A 17,479-nucleotide genomic window follows, 5' to 3' on the forward strand; every position below is an offset into this window, starting at 1 on the left:
GTGCACGTGGAAGAGAAAAGGACCCGAGGCAGCACGCATGTGAAGACTGAGCACAGAAACAGGTTGCGGGTTCCAGAGGGAGGGAAGGACGAAAACGTTCTGAGCACTGTTTGCAAACAAGAACGCCCTAAGAGATGACCTCAGAACTGCACACAGTGTGTGTTCACCGTGCAAAAGGGGCAGTCTAGATTTTATAGTCATTGTTTTGGATGGGCCTTAATATTTTTCAGTCAAATAATTTCAGCTTATAGGGCTTTGAATGTGCTTTAAGGAAGAGAAAAAAGCGAGGAAAGGAAAGGATTTGTTTGCATTTTTAATATGGTACAAAGAGTAATGGCTGAAACAGAATTTTTTTTTTTTTTTTTGGGTTTTTCTCCAGTACCGGGAACCGAACTCACGACCTTGCGCTTGCCAGGCAGGTGCTTTTGCCGCTGAGCTAAACCCCCAGCCCCTGGCTGAAACAGAATTGTTCAGTAATCTGCTGATGCTCCATTCCAGTAAGTAACACAATTAATCAGTTTTTCTGGTGTATCTCTCTTTTTGAAAGCTCTCCTCTCACTTTTCTTTATAACAGAATAGTTAGCAAATTATGGTACATTGCCATTTAAATGCTGCATAGTATTGCTTTACTGTTCCACTTGTATGTTGATTTGGTGACGGTATTTATGTTTTCTATTAGTGTGGTCAAATATTTTTTTAAATGACACTGTAGGGGAATTATTTTGAAAGTATATCTTGTTATTGCTATGCGTGATTATATATAACTTTTAGAATATTTAACTGGTGAACACAGAAAGGGATAAAATTTTCAATAAACTATGATAATTAACAATTGTTAGATTTATATTAATGAAATCAAGGGTCTTGTACTGCTTACATTTCCTAGCTAATTAAACAATGGAATGAGTTCAGTGAAGTACCACATCCTTTCTTTAAGCAGCTTCTTGAATAGAGCACATTAGGCTTACGTAGGCCAATTCCAATCAATCCAAACTGTCCCATAACCTTTGGTTACAAAAATAATTGATATTTCACACTTAAAAGAGAAATTAGTGATGTAAGAAATATATATCTGCCTCAGTCACTTCCTTATCATGGAACAAAATACCTAACACTCACATCTTAAAGGAGGAGAGATTTATTTTGGCTCAGGATCTTTGGAGAATTTAATCCACAATGGCCAGCTCCAAGGCAGGAAGGGCATGGTAGAAGGGCTTGGGGAAGAAAAAATGCTGAGTTCATGATAGCTGGGAAGCAGAAAGAAGGGGAAGGAGCCAGGACCGAGAATGTACCATTGCATGTCATATCTCCTATTCCTCTCCTTCAACCAGGCTTTGCTTCCTGACAACACTTCAGCTACTGAGCTCATTAATAGATGAATTTAATAATAAATAGAACTTTAACTAAAACCACAATCCAATCATTTCTCAAACTCATGATTCTTTGGGGTGAATTTAAATCTAAAGTGTAACTCTGTGCCCCTGGATCTCAAAAGATTCATTCCATCTCATTCTACAATATGCATTTAGCCCATTTAGAAGAGTTCCCAAAGTCTTCATATTTCCAGCATTGCTGAATGTCCAAGTCCAAAATCTCCTTTGCAACTCAAAGCAAACTCTTAGCTGTGAGTCCTTACAAAAATCAATAGAGAAAGTTAAATACTTCTACTTAAAGTGTCGTGAGGTAAACATTCTCATTTTAAAAGGAGAAATGGGCAAGTAGAAAGGAGTGGGACCCAAACAAGACTGAAACCCATCCAGCAGGGCAAACATGATAACCTGTAGTTCCCTATCCACAATTCAGGGAATGTTTTGGTAAGATGTGAACTCTAAATGGCTAGGTCAGCCTCACTCCTATGGCATTGCTAGTTTCAACATGTATGGCCTCCTTCTTTGGGCAGCTCCACTCTTATCCTGATGTTGTCCCCATCAGAAGGTACATATTCCTGGCATCTCAAACTTCCTGAGGTCTCCCTTCTACTTTTCACTTCATTCATTCCTACAGCTTCCCGTATTGCCCTCTTGGGGACACTCACTAGCTTCTCAAGCCTTCCTTTGAAATCTTGGTAGAAGCCTCCAGGACCCCATATCTTTTGCATTCTGCATGGTTATAAAACAAGCAACATATTGATGATGGCAAGGTCTTCCACCAGTTAAGCAGGAGTCTGATTCCATTGGACCATGACTGTAGCAGTTTTTGAAAGCCTGGATGACTGAGCACTCTTAAGTTGGCCCTTGGTATGCAATTCCCTTCCTCACTGGAAGACTTGAGTAGGGGGTCTAGGAAGTACCTTCCACATGAAAACTTCACAGTTTACAGCTAGGGAGGGATGAGGTCTTTCTGATTCCTGAGTTGCCTTCAAATTATTTTTCCTATTGTATCGATGTAAATTACTTGCTGTTATGTTTTCTGTCTAAATATCCCCCCAAATCCTCATGCACTCATGGAGGGTGGGCTTCTAGAGTTTGTGACTGATTCATGGTCTGATGGTAGGATTATGGATGTGAGTGCTACCTCCACCCTAGAATGGTAGCCTTCACACAATATAAGGGACAGAAAAAGGCTTTCTCTCACCTCTCTCACTTGTTGCTTTTGCTATCTCTTGCCACCATGAAGAGTTGCCCCGTGCCGTGGAGACAGCTGATTATGGACTGAAACGTCTACAAACCATGAGCAAAATAAAACTTTCCCCCTTTAACTTTAGGTGTCAGGTATTCTGTCTCAGCAATGAGAGAAAAGTAACTAAGACACTTGCCTTTTAAAATACGCTATTTTTTTCATCAACTATGCTCTCTATCTGAATTTGCAGGCACTTCCTTTCTTATCAAACTGCAAACTTTTCATGTCCAAATTTTGTTCATCAATTTCCTTGTAGATCTGGTTAAAGGCAGCCAGCAGTGCCCATGCCACAGCCTGAATGTTGAGATGATTTGAAATTTCCCTCACTTGATTAATTAGTCCACAGCCCTCGATCTCAGTCTCCTCCAGTCCCAGGTCATAGGAAAAGTGTAGATAAATTTTCTCTCATGGTTAACAGGCATGGTCTTTAATTCCAATGCCAATGAAGTGCTTGACTGAAACTTCCTGATCCTAGCATTCAGTGAGCACATTCCTATTCACATTCTGGTCTTTGAGCTCTATCAGAATTACACATCAGGCCCTGACCACAGTATTCTTGGGCTCCTCCATGTGGCATCTCCACATCTTTCTAAGCTCCTCCCACAAACCACTTAAATACTTCTACGCCTCATGGTCAGGTGTAGTTATAGCAACAGCCCCATTTCTCTCGTACCCAAATTTGCCTTACACATTTTCCCTCACTGGAACACAATACCCCTGCCTACAATTTAAAAATGAGGGGTTTATATTGACTCATGTATTTTAGAGGACTCGGTCCATATTTGGATGGCTCCAAGGCAGAACAGGTATGGCAGGGAGGCATGAAGAAAGACGTGGAAGAGAAACTTGTTCTCAGCTGGTGTCAGCTGAGAAGCACAGAAAGGAGGCTGAAGCAGGAACAGGAATGTACCCTTCTGGGTAACACATTGCCTTACTCCTGGTTGTCCTGAGGTCGGCTGCTCTTGTGCTATGAGTGGTTGTTTTCAAAGTTCATTCCAGCTAGGACAAGAATCAGGGACAAGAATATACCCTAACCCTAACCCACAACCCAACCATCTTCAAAAGACACAAGATCTTGGGGGAGCTTTTAGGCCCAAAGCACAAAAATGTCCCAGTATGCCAGGAGATTGAAACTTTGCTCTCTAAAAAATTCATTCTTCACTCGTATTTGACTTTCCACTAAGAAATTCTCAAATATAAATATGAGGTAAATGCAGTTTTGTTTTGTTGTACATTGCTTTCCTTTTCAATTAATTATAGTCAGTAATGTTTGGTAATAAATATTTCTCAAAACATTTTGTTTTAATTTGAATATAACTCAGCTTGAACGAACTTAGGAAAAAACCAACTGGCCAAATCATGGGAGCAGCTGGCCTTGGGGACAGCTATGAGTAAGAAAACATGTATTAAGTTCTCCATTTCTCTCATGTTGTCAAGTTCAGTCCTTCTTTGTACAGATGGACTTCTTCCAGCTATAGATATCATGAACGGAAGTAGATCTGGAAGGAACTAATGTTCCTAATAACTATAACTAATAGCTATTCTTAGTTATTCATGTCTTAAACTCCAGTTTCAAACTCCAGTTCTACTTTGGTTCAGGAACACTTCTGCTTACTAGCAATTTTGTTCCTAAGAAGAAATGTTTGGCAAGATTGTGCTTCCATGGCCATCTTTTCTGCAGGAACATGAACGTGGCATTTCCCCCAGAATTGTGAATGAGTTGAATTTGTACTGAGGTATCTACTGTGTCTACAGAAGGTATCTGGATGGCATGTCTTTGAATGTATATGCAAACTTATCTATTTAGTTATGCACAGAGGGTCAGCCTAGCACATGGTCAGCTTTTATTCAGTTAGGTGGAAGCAGGAATGGGGAAGACAGGCAGGAGAGGAACAGTTGTTCAGAGTAATGGAAGAAAATATGGCATATTCTACCACCATATGTAACTTTCAGTCTGTTATAAAATGTATCTAATTTATGCCTTTGCCTATTTTAGTTCTCATGATTTTAAAGAAAAAAAAATTTTTTAGTGCACTTATTTTTGTAATCATAAAAGAAAAATGGCATAAGATGCAAAGAGTCTGTGCCATAGGCATGTGTTAAGGAAACAATGCTCTTTTTTAAAGTGGATACAATAATATTTTTCAGCATAATAGTGTATTTACAAGTAAATAAAAGCCTCCATATGTTGTATATTTCTATGCAGTGCTAGCTAATGTTTCAATACCTTTAGGCTTACTGTACCATTTATTTTTACACAAATAATATAAAATAGATTCATTTACAAGACAGAAATCTTAGACTTTAGAAATTCTTACAGCATTCTCAATGTCACATACAGTACATAACAGTAATGATGGTGAACTTAATGTATCTAAATCCGTCTTAGTTACTCAGTTATAAGGATATGCAATAGTGAAATTGCTATATTCTTTGGGCGCTTCTAAAACTTAAGGTGGAGAATATTGTTAAAATTTATTAATTTTATTAAAAATTGCAAAACATAAACTGGGATTGTATCGAGTGTGACAGATAATAAAAAATGCTTAATAAATAAATTTTCCTTAATATATTATGTTCGTGTTTATGATTTCCCAAATATCTTTTATTTACAAAAATTTCTGGGATCTAAGAAAACTGATGAGGGTCACAAATAAACACTCTCAATTTATTTTAATGAAATATAAGCAATTATTTTTAAAATCTTGTGTATAATTTAGTAGATAAAACAAGTTCATATAAAATTATAAATTTGATTACAATTTGCTTTCTTTTACTGTGAGATTCTACACTCTGACTTTCAGAGCTGCTTTCTAATGCTGTGAACCTACTGTTTGGTAGTTTTTGCTCCTTTATTTAGAATTGTTATTCCTACTGTATGACATGTGTGTCACAATTCCAAGTGGAAATACCTTGTGGTCATGTGGGAACACTAGCTGAAGGCTTGGGAAGACTACTCACATTGTGGTGGGATTTGATATTGTAAAGTTAGAGGAAAGCACAAAGAGATTGTGCCTAAATCCTAGGTGAGGAAAACAGGACCTCAGCATCAGCTTGGAATATGTTGACATTTGGATTGAACAAAACAGGTGCAGCTACAGAAACAGACTGAAGTTAAGTGACAGTGACCCAGGGACTCAAAGGAAGAAAATATTTCAAGAAAAACATCTTTGTGGGTTTTGACGACACATATGTCCTCCATGGCCTTGTAAGGAACAGATTTGAAGTCATGATAGGCCCGGAAGCTCTATCCTGGTAGTATAAAGAAAGACTGCAGATAAGAGAGTGGCAAGTGTATACAAAAGAATTCTCAGTAAGTTTTCTCGAGATGGAAAGGGAGAGAGAGAAAAAGGGAGGGAAGGAGGAAGGGAAAAGGGGAAGGGGGAGGCAGGGAGGGAGAAGGAGAGAGAAAAACAGAGAAAGAGAGAGAGAAAGAGATAAGGGGGCAGAGAAAGAGAGAAAGAGAGATAAGAAGAAGAAAAGAAAGAGAGAATAGATAAGTTGAGGGGTGGAACAGGATGTGGAGGGCAAATTGTATATTTTTTCCCAAAGTGGTTGGAAATGATGAATAGTAACTGAGAAACTGTATACAGGAAAGAGGGGGAGTCCGCAGAAGGCTTGAGAGGCCGTAAAAGCGCTGTAGGAGAAGTGACGTTTGCATGGACAAGCAGCTTTCATTTAAAGGAGGAGAAGGATGGGGACATTTAGAGCAAAGTTAGAATAAGTCGCCGTTTTGCTGTTGAAAGAGGGTGCTTTGCAAAGGGCAGAGTTGAAGAGCTCGGGAGTTAAAAGATTAGAGGAGATTAATGGACATATTGCGTAGTGTGAGAATGTGAGCTCACCTGACGACTGCTGACAGAAGCATCTTGGGCATGTCTAAATGTCCAAGGGGAATCAGAAAGTGAGGAATGACAGGATTAACCCTGGGAGTTTCATCAGAGAAGGCGAGCAAATAGCTGGAGCTGAGGAGGACCGTTCTGACACAGACACTCATCTCTCGCAGCTCTTCTGTTTTGGTGGCAAAGGCTAACTGAAACGTCCTCTGAGAACTTCCTGCAGCTGGTTTAAGTCTGCGCCTTGGAGTCGTCATAGGGTGGGCCGGGCAGCAGGAGGATGTGGTGGCTGGAAATAAAGGCAAGAGTGGGCAGCGCCGTTTGTTTACATGGAATGAAAGAGGAGTTCAACTAAGGAAATGATGGATTCAGTAACACTTAATATCCTTCCTGACAAGCAAGCTATTTCTCTGAGCTGACGGGATAAGTTTGTCTTTTCCTCTTAATTTCAGTGATTAAAGCTTTAGTTCTGTAGTCCTTGATAATAAAGGTATAGATTTTTTATTGCTCTTAAAAATCATCTTCTGTCCTATTTACAAAAAGATGACCTCTAAAATCAGTTCCCAAACTGATTTTTCTTTTCTTCAGATAATTTATTTCTACATTGACAAGAATAATGTAATTTTACAGTTTTGAAAGTAATTTTGAATAAGATTATAATGGATACTATTATTTACCTTCCAATCATTCGCTTATCAGAAATAAATTTTTTGTATTAATTGAAAATATTTCAAGGAACACAAAACTGATCTTTCAGTAATTCAGAGAAATAAGGATTACTTTCTCACATAAGAGGATTCACTTTGATCTGTGTTCTTGAGTATACAGGTTTGATAAAACAATTTTGTGAAAATTTGCAAAGGAATTTTATTGAAATATAATTTATTCTAAAGGTTTTGTTTGTTCTTCATAAACATATTCAACAAAGTATTCATGTCTGAAATAAATCTTTAAGTAAATATGTGGTGTCTTCATTTTCATTTAGGACAATCTATAAACTTTGCACTGAAATCATGCACCTTAAAAACAGATTGTATCTTCAAATATTAAAATACATGTTTTTTGAATTTTGAATATGAAAATTTTAGCAGTAAAAAAGGTAACATATCAATGGCTACTTTAATCATTTAAATAATTTGCTAGTTTCAAAGCATACCACTTAGACACAGGAAAAACATTTTAAATTCCGAATGTTCTAAACAATGAAATAAGATACTTTTGTCCTGGAAGCTTCATAGTATTAATTTCTACTTTTCTGCTAATTTGGTTTTTTCTTATCTATGATAAAGTTTATTCAGAAAGTATTAAACTACTCTAGAAGAAAAATAGAGGTAGTCATCAAAAGATTAAAATGCTGTTTTGATCAGCAATATTTAATTCTAATAATTAACTTGAAAAATACTCCAATTTAAATAAATTTATCTATAAAATATTTACAAGTGAACTTAAGAGTGGAACAATGGTATAATTAGTTGCAAGGGATATTAAAACAATGTGATGATACGCAATATGTTTAAGAATATAGGTTTATAGCAATGCAAATAGATATGTCAAAACAGAAGAAAGTTTTAATTTAATAAATTCTGTATCCACTGTAGGTAACTAGAAAAACAAAATCAGAATAGTTCCAAGAAAACATAAAAGAACGCAATGACAAGGTCTTCCTACTTCCCAGTATCTGTACCCCAGTTTGCTCCTTACTTACCCGTGGGTTTCTCACATAAGAGAAATAATGCAGTATTTCAACTCGTGTGCCTCATTTATTCACTTAAGATTGTGGTCTTCAGATGCATTTATTTACTTAAAAATTTCTTGTTTATGCATCTTCATGGCAAAGGGAGAAAGAAAAATGATTTAAGATATATTACATATAACGTAAAATTTCCCCAAGATGAATGTGATCATTATGTATGATAAATGTATTCCAATAAAATGAAATTCTCAAAAAACTATTTACAAAATTAAACAAAAAACAACCCAAATGATAAAGATAGAATCAAAATTCTTAAAGTATTAACAGAATTCCCAAAATCAATGTAACAAAAAAAAAATTTATTATACCATTTTTTAATGAAGATCACTAAATTTGAGAGAAAATCTAGCCAGATTGATGAAGGAGGAGAAAAACTAATTGCTCAAGAATTAAATGGCAATGTGAAAATCTCTGTCTATTTAAAATGAATTTTTGGCTAAAGCCTTAGAAGAAAACTTAAGGCTTGGACAGAGGCATGGTACATCCTACCAAACACTTAACGCTGTTTTCCACATAAACTGCTGTAGATGTTTACAAAGGAGAGAATTATTCTAAATCATTCTATGAGACAAGCATCCCTGAATACTAAAAATGCACAAGCACATGACAAGAAAAGTTACCTGAAGACATATTTTCTCATAAGCAGGGATGCAAATATTGTTAGATGTAGTCAAAATTTTAGCAAGTCAAATCTAAACTGTAAAATGATCTTGACTCATTACAATTTAGCATGCATCTGATGAATGATGGCTTAACATTTGAGAACTGATTAATGCAATTAATTATATTAATTCAGTAAATAATAATAATTATATGCTCATATGCATAGGTACAAATAATCTGAAAAATCTGAAATGTTACCCTCATTAAAACTTGTAGTGAACCAGGACTAAAGACCTTTTCAACTTAATAAAGGGCATCAATGAAAAGCTGCCCATAACCTTATGCTTAGAAGTCATACACTGGATATTATTAAAAATGAAGCAAAGATGTCTTTGGTCATCTTATTTTCAAAAGATTTCTGCAGGTTCCAATCATTTGGGTAAGAAAAGAAAAAGAAATAAAAATAGAGAAAAAAGAAATTCAATTAACTGCTTTTGTTTGGATAAGATGTAATTATTTATGTAATAAATCATACAATATATGAAAAACCCACCAGAACTGGTGAATTTAGCAAAGTTTTCAGGGTACATGGTCAATATAAGAAACAAGTTGTAATTCTGTTTGTATTAGTAGAAAACAGAAATTAAAATTAAAAATACACTATCATTAATACTATCAAGAAATATGGAATATTTAGCAATACTTTTGGACAAAAACGATGAAAGACTTGCACATAGAAAATAATACATCATTATTGGAAGAAAGAAACTGAAGATGCAAAATGACTTGGAAAAAGATAAATAATCCGTAAATTGCATTTTGTAACAATTTAATCTTGATTGTCATATTGGCTGCATTAAGAGATGCCACGCCAAGTAGTAAAGCACATTCTGGGTGTGCCCGTGGCTACGTTCCCGGAGCTGAATGGCGTGGAGACCAGCATGCTGAATGGAGAAGACTCACCCCGATTCTGACATCATCCAATAGGCTGGCAACCAGCACAGAATGAAACGGAAAGGAGGAGAAAGAAGGCCTGCTTTTACAAAGCTCCGTCCTGCTATCGCTGCAGCTATCACCTATGTGCATCAGACCTCAGCTTTCTCAACGATTCAACGTGGACTCGCCAGAAACTCGCTAGCGAGCTTCCAGGCCTTCCGTCCCCAGCTGTCACTGCAGCCTCGATCCTTCTTTTCAGGGGCTTCCGGCTCCTTGCACTGAGCAGCTACCGGCCTCCAACTCTCCAACAGGCATATGCCCTTGTGAATTACCCTCATATCGCGACACCTGTAAGTCCTGCAAGCCAATCTAACAAATCCCTTTCACACGGACACACACACAGAGGAGAACTCTAACCAATAGAGAATGGAAAGACAAGGCACTCCATGGGAGAAGGAATATTCAGATTATACATACATTGGATAAAGTTTTTGTATCCAGAACCTGTAATAAGCTCTCCCAATGTCATAGGAAAGCAGACAATATAATTAAAAATGCACAGAAAATCTGCGCACTTCGAGGAAGGTAAATGAATGACAAATATGAAAACATTTTCATTTTCAGTTGTTAAAAAAAAAGAAAAACTATCAGAAAGCAACATAACATCTATATTAGAATATCAGAGATTTTAAAGCCATTCAACAAAGCTGTGCTTTATTTATATAGAATTTATAAGAAATGTGAAGTAATATATAGCAACAGAAAGTGTATCCAGGTAATTTGGAAGTGGAGATGTGGCATGACACTGAACACCAGACCCACAGAAGGCTAACAAATAAGCCTGAGAAAAGCTTTGTTGATGATGAATATGTCATTACTTCAGTGTGTTCACGTTTTACAGCTATATTGTGTCTCATAAAGTACACACTTTAAATATTTTAGCTCACTGTGTTTTAATTAAGCCTCTCAGACTATAAAAAGTGGAAAGACACTGAAAGTTAATCATTAATCTGTCAAGTGAAAATAATTTGGTATAAATTTTATATTTATACTAGAAGAAGCAAATTTCTAAAACATTGTTATAGGAAAGCAGAGAATAATTAATTTGACTTGTTTGTCACATGTTTCACACTGGTTTTTGCTTATTTGATCTACTCTTTAAATTTTATAAATTGAGAATCTATTACATTTATTTTGGGGACAAGCATGCTGTAAAAAGGGACCCAAAGCCTCATTAGTAGCTGTGATAAAAGATTCTTTTCTTTGGACTTCACTCATATTCTTCCATTCACTGGGTGGAATCTAGGGACCTTGTCCCTTCCTTATAATTACTCTGGATTAAAAAATATAACTCTCTTTCTTTTGGTATTCTATCCCTTTAAATAATAGAAACTGAGAAATCTGCTAGTGACCACTTGGTCCCTACAGCAAGATTTAACATAAGACAAACTGTCCAAGATAAATGAGTTTAGCAGAAGCATGACAATGGAAGTTCATATCAGTAAGACTAAATTGACAATAGAATTCTTGACAGTCTGTCATTTGATGATAATGGTTTTTTGATGTCATTTGATGATAATACATTTGATGATAATGGTGATAAGTAAATTTCCATCACAAGTGAAGGAGTGGGCATCAGGATGTCTACAAGATTCATCCCTAGCAAAGTGCTCGGGAAGACACTTGTAGGTAAGAAAGTACAATACAGGTTTACTTGGTGAATGAGAAAAGTCAGGGCAAGAAAAGGAGATATCATGTTCCAAAGAGTGAAAGGGAGATCTCCAAGAATCAAGAAAACAGCAATGGAAAAGCTGGAAATCATGAAGAAGGAAAAAGTACCAAGCAGTCCATAGTTCTGGCCCCCTGGGTGGATCGGCAAAGCCCCAGATCTGCCTAGAGAGGGCTGTAGCACTTTTGATTAAAGAGTAGACTCACAGTCCTGGACACAAGAGAAGGCCACAGTTTTGTAAGTTGTAAATCCAGTGCAGGGCGTTAGTCTTGAAATGATTTCTGCAGCACGGCAGGCTAGCTTTGGAGAAGAAATCCATTGCTGGTTTTGCCATATTGTTGGAGGGTTACAATCAGGAACCATTCTGAAGGGAGGCTTTTCGCATTCTAGGTCATAAAGAAAATCATAGTAAACACAAAAAAATAATTTCCTGTGTCTTATCAGCCCACAACTAAAGAAAGACTGGTGTCTATTTTTATTCTCTTTGATTTCTAATTGATTTTCAGTGAGAGAAACCACAGAAGATACAAATACATAGGTTACATACATGAGTTACTGAATAAATCAAAGAGGAAATTTAAAAATGTCTAGAAACAAATGAAAATTGAGGGGCTGGGGATTTAACTCAGCAGCAAAGAACCTGCCTGGCAGGTGCAAGGTCCTGAGTTTGATTCCTGGTACCAGAAGAAAAACAAAACAAACATACAAAAAAAAAAAGGAAAATTGAAACACAACCTACAAGAACCTATGAGACACAGCAAAAATATTATAGAAGAGAAAGTGGTAGTAAAATAAATGAGTCATTGGCCTAGTATCATTACACAATTTTTAAAAAGTGGAAGTTTGGCTTTGACTTTCAGATGTATTTTCAATAATGTTCATCATAAACATGTTTTCCTACATTAAGAAAAAAAGCTTCAGATTAAAGGAAGTGATAGCTAATATACACTTTAAGCATTTTTTATTTAAGGAAAATTTAATTTTTATTGTTTAAAAATTTTATTTTTTTCATGATCATTATCATCAAAGTGCTTAATTATGTTGTACAGAGAAATCCAAAGACAACTATATTTGTAAAGAACTTAATGAAGAAATATATATTTACCACACTAAAAGAATATTTGAGACTGAGTCAAACTCGAAAAAGTAATAGAAGAGTAGACAATATACCCCTGACCATGTAACTCACAGAAGTTTCTCAAAATAAGAATGCTTCATGTTTGTCAATGTATTCATTATACAGTCATGGTGCCAGGTTCATGATGACTTCACTAAAGATGATAGAAAGTGGGTGAATTATAAAAAATATGGTCCTGGTTTTAATTTCAAGTTTGCTCAGTGACAGTGTCTTCCTCTGAGTTTATTATAGCTCTTTGGAAAAGAAATTATCCAAGAAAATTCAAAAAGAAAAATAAAAAACAATCTTCCAATAGACTTAGAAGAACAAAGGATAAATGACTGACATAGCAGCTGCAATCTCTAGGTCAGGAGCACTTCATAAGCAGAATGTCCCAGGCAGAATTTTAAAAAGAATAAATATAATTCTGTTGGCTTCGTTAAACTAATGTTCAACATTCTTCACAAAGGGGTATAAAAAGAGTGACAACACACAAAATTGCATGATTGATTAAAAGCTGTCTGCACTTTCTCTTTTACAAGTAAATAACTCAAATGAAAGCTCCACTCCTTCTTTCATCTCATCTCTGTAAAGACTTTTCCTTCTAGGAACAAAGTTCCCTTGAAAAGTCCATCCAGATGATGGGATTATGCCTTAAAATAACTCACAAACTTTCCAGGAGAAGACGTTAAAACTATCAGGAAAAGATAAACCAAAACCAGAAGCACCTTCAGATGTAGGTCAGAGGATGCAAAGTAGCAGACATGGCGAATGGCCATATCTCAAGAGCTTGTGTACAATACGAGGGCTACTGGAAATAAAATTGGACTGTAAATGGAATTTCTGGTAAATAAGCAGAATTCAGCTGTTCTTGTCACAAGAATAACAAAGTGGATAACTATGTGAGGTGGTGGATATGCTAGTCTGATTCACTATAGTATCCTTTTATATGTGCTTTTCGTTTCTTTTTTTTTAATGAATAGACATCCATTTACAAAACAGTATAAGAACAATACAAGCAATACTGAATTACAGACCAAGTGGTAGGAAATTAATAGTGGTTGTTGCATTGCATAGTGATATCTTCAGAGTTATATGTGTTTTTCATAACATCATGTTGTATAACTTAAATACACATAATAAATATCATTTTGAAAAATCAGCAAAATATATTGTAAAAACACTTTTGAGTACAAACTATTTTGAAAATATAAAATATAAAAATTTCTGTCACCTTTCAAAATTAAAGGTGACAGTATTGTTGAAAAGAGGTGATCTCTTCATAAAAAAGAATTGATACTGAAATACACAAGAGAATTTTGAGGAACCACAGAACTACTGCAAAGAATGGGAAGGAAAATCCTCTTCCTGTCTATTGGGATGTTTAGTTTTGGAAACTGCTAGTTTCTAATTATTTTTTCTTCTAAGTAGATAATAAGTACATAGTGCTAAAATTTGGAATAATAGTTTCTATAATGTTTTGAGATTCCCATAAATATTCAAGTGCACAATGCCAAAGTAGCAGAGTTATGAAAACCCAGTTCAAGATAATGAACTGAGTTCGTCATATTATTTAAAATATGACATGCATAGACAACAATGATTAATAAGAAAAATATTCAATATAAATAAATTCATTTGAAGACAATGTGTTCATTTCCTATTAGACCTAAATGGTTATCTTCCTCTTTTACATTTAAATTATCATGTTCTCTTACTTGTAAGTTTCTTTCAGCGACCTAATACCAAAATTCCATTAGCTCAGCCATTGAACTCAAATTCTTTTAATACAAGCTTTAATCATTTCTTTGAAGGCACTGATATTGTCATGTTCAGGTAAGACATTTGGATTCTCCATGAGCTACATACACGCATAGAAGGAAATATCATATCTACACATTTTCCATCGAATATCTTTTCTCAACTTCCATCTCTCTATTCACTCTCTTCACACTGCCTTAAACAGAAGTGGCTTTCCACAATCATACTGTAGGCTAGGAAGATCACGGGCTTTATTTGAATAAGCCAAGACACTGGACTGCAGCTTGATCTTCATGGCATTTATGGAGAAAATAATAAGAAAAACACAATCTGATGAAAATGAAAATAATATAATCATATTTTTTCAAGAATGATCCATTACAGCCCAGCATTTAATCCTACTGCCAGTTTATGTTCTGATACTCTATCATTCACCTTTCATGAAAACATTAAAGAACTATTGAAGAGCTGTTTTCCAATTCTTTGGAGATGTTTAAGGAAGGATCCAATGCTGAATAGCAGCTCGGCCAGTCCCTAGCTAATAGATATTTCAGGCCAGAAGTAAGCACATTAGATGAAAGTCTACTTTGTAAGGCATTTTTCAATAATTTGTAATTTATATACCTCTGGGTGCCTCTTCTCAGCCCAGGTAGTTCTACTGATCCATCTGCTACATCTGCTCAGAGGATGTGCCAACAACCAAACACTATACAGGTGCTAAGGAAGCATCCTGCAGAAGATGAAGGCTTCCACTTCAACTAACTCAATATCCACTGGGAAAACAGTAAGATGTGATGAGTGCTGCAAAATATAAATGTGGCAAACATGCAGGACAGAGGAAGTTCTGAAAACAAGATGAACTAGTTATTTATCTAGTCCGTAGCAGATGCTGTGGGGTCGTATTTTCTAAGCTTCATGGACTTAGTGAAATAAAGGACACATAAATAAATAAGGGTGTTAAATGGCACTTAACTTTTTTCTGATTGCTGTGTAAAAGCTAAGGAATTAGCTTTGCTAAGAAAATAGGGAGTGTTTTCTCATCTATCACTATATCTTCTCAAGTGGAAAGATTCTTATTTGGTGGAAGACTTGGTTATCCAATTTTAGTTCTGCTTCTGTGACATCCATTGTGAGAGTTGGGCTAGTCTTCTTAGACTGCAATGAGACAAATTCACAAAATTATAAAAGTACCTTCTCATTCTAATATACTAAGGAATACTTATAAGTAATGTATCTGTTTATTCTGACTTTATTCTATCTCTGCTTTTATACTATTCCCTAGAGCCCTAGGGAATAAGACTTGTCAAAGATAAGTCTTTGTGTAAGACTTGTCAAAAATTACTCCAACCATTCTAAGAATTAAAATTAAGTATTGCATTGTTCAAAAATTACAAATTCTTCCAAAAAATAAATCTTAAAGAACTGTGTTATTTTGTTTTTCCATATTTGACGAATTGCACAGAACTTGAACTTTGAATATTATATTACTAAATACTAGCTATTAAATGCTGGACTATAAATGAATGATATGAGCAAATTAAGTCAATAATTATAGTTTTGACTTTGTCTATATTTGTCTTTCCTATTGGCATCTAATTTTAAAAAGTTTGTCTTTACTATAAGAAAATATTCCAATTTATATGTAGAAATATTTTTCTCTGAAGTTTGAATTTTAGTACTTGCTTTTTATGTTTACAGTAAAATTAATTATTAAAAATTTCGAAGATATTATCTGAAGTTATAGATAAGGAATAAGGAAGGCTACAGTAATGAACACTAGTCCAGTTATTTCTATGGATCCATCTGCTACAGCTGCTCAGAGGATGGGCAAAGTTCATCCTTTAGCTATGTGTTTTTATTTTGTAGAACATGCATGATTTTCAACATAGACAACAATGTCTTTTCTATGGAGCAGAGGTTTTATTTCTGCCTGTCTTGTGTGTTTGTTGATAACTACTCTTTAATTTTTTGCACTGGGTAAAGTTTCTATCACTCTGTTTAATAAGAGTGGTTATAATGACACCCTTGCCTTGTAACTAATTTTAGAAAAAGATTCATTTGTTTTCCACTGAGTATAAATACTAACTGTACTTTGTAGATCTTTTTGATCAAGTGGAGGAATTTTCATTCTATTTCTCATCCTGGTAGTTTACTTATTATAAAAACTGAAATTGAATTTTGTAAGTTTTTGCATTAATCGAACATGTGATTTGTGTATTTGGGGCTGTGAAAGTAAATTAGATTGATTAATCTTTAAATATTGGAGCAGTCTTTCAAGAGCAAAGATTATTGATCAACCATAAAATTCTTTCTATATGCTGCTGAACTCCACTTGCTAACATTTTAACAGTTTTACTGTCAATATATACTTTATGTATGGGTTTATAGTATTCTGTACTTTTGTTCTGTCATTTGTCTTGGTATAAACATACTGTTAGATTTATACAGTGAATTGGGAAATGTTGCTTTTTTCTTGCCTTCTGAAGAATGTTATATAAAGTATGTTAATTTTAAAATATCCAATAAAAATTATTCAATAAAAGTCCCTGGGCTGGCGATTGATTTCGTGAGCTTATAATATATAAATGCAATTACTGTAATATTTTTATAACTCATCAAATTATTTCCATTTAAGAGTGTTATAGTTTTTCCCCTTCTCAAGGAATTGGTCTCTTCCATCTAACTCACCAAATGTATAGATTGAAAATCAGAGTGTTTACTTATTTTTGGGTGTTTGCAGAGTCAGCAATGATATTTATAATTTCAATTTTGATATCAATGATGTGTTCTCTTTTTGCCAAACTTTACCAGAAGGTTGCCAACTCTACTCATTTTTTCAAAAAAAGTCTCTATTTTTTATATATTTTCCATTTTGCCTGTCATTGATTTCTTCTCTAATCATAATTATTTTTCTCCTTCAGTTGACATTGGGTTTATGTTATTCTTTTTCAAATTCCAGAAGCATGAGCTTATATTACTGATGCAAGGCTTTTATTTTTAATGTACTTGCTGCTATTACTTTCTCTTAGCACAAATTCAGTCGCATTCTTCTAATTTTTTGATACACTATATTTTGGTTTCACTCAACTCAATGTATTTTTTACAAATTTCTCTTGAGACTTCCTCAG

The sequence above is a fragment of the Chinchilla lanigera genome, unplaced genomic scaffold (genome assembly GCF_000276665.1).
Source record: "Chinchilla lanigera isolate Chin_1 unplaced genomic scaffold, ChiLan1.0 scaffold00006, whole genome shotgun sequence".
NCBI classification, from domain to species: Eukaryota; Metazoa; Chordata; class Mammalia; order Rodentia; family Chinchillidae; genus Chinchilla; species Chinchilla lanigera.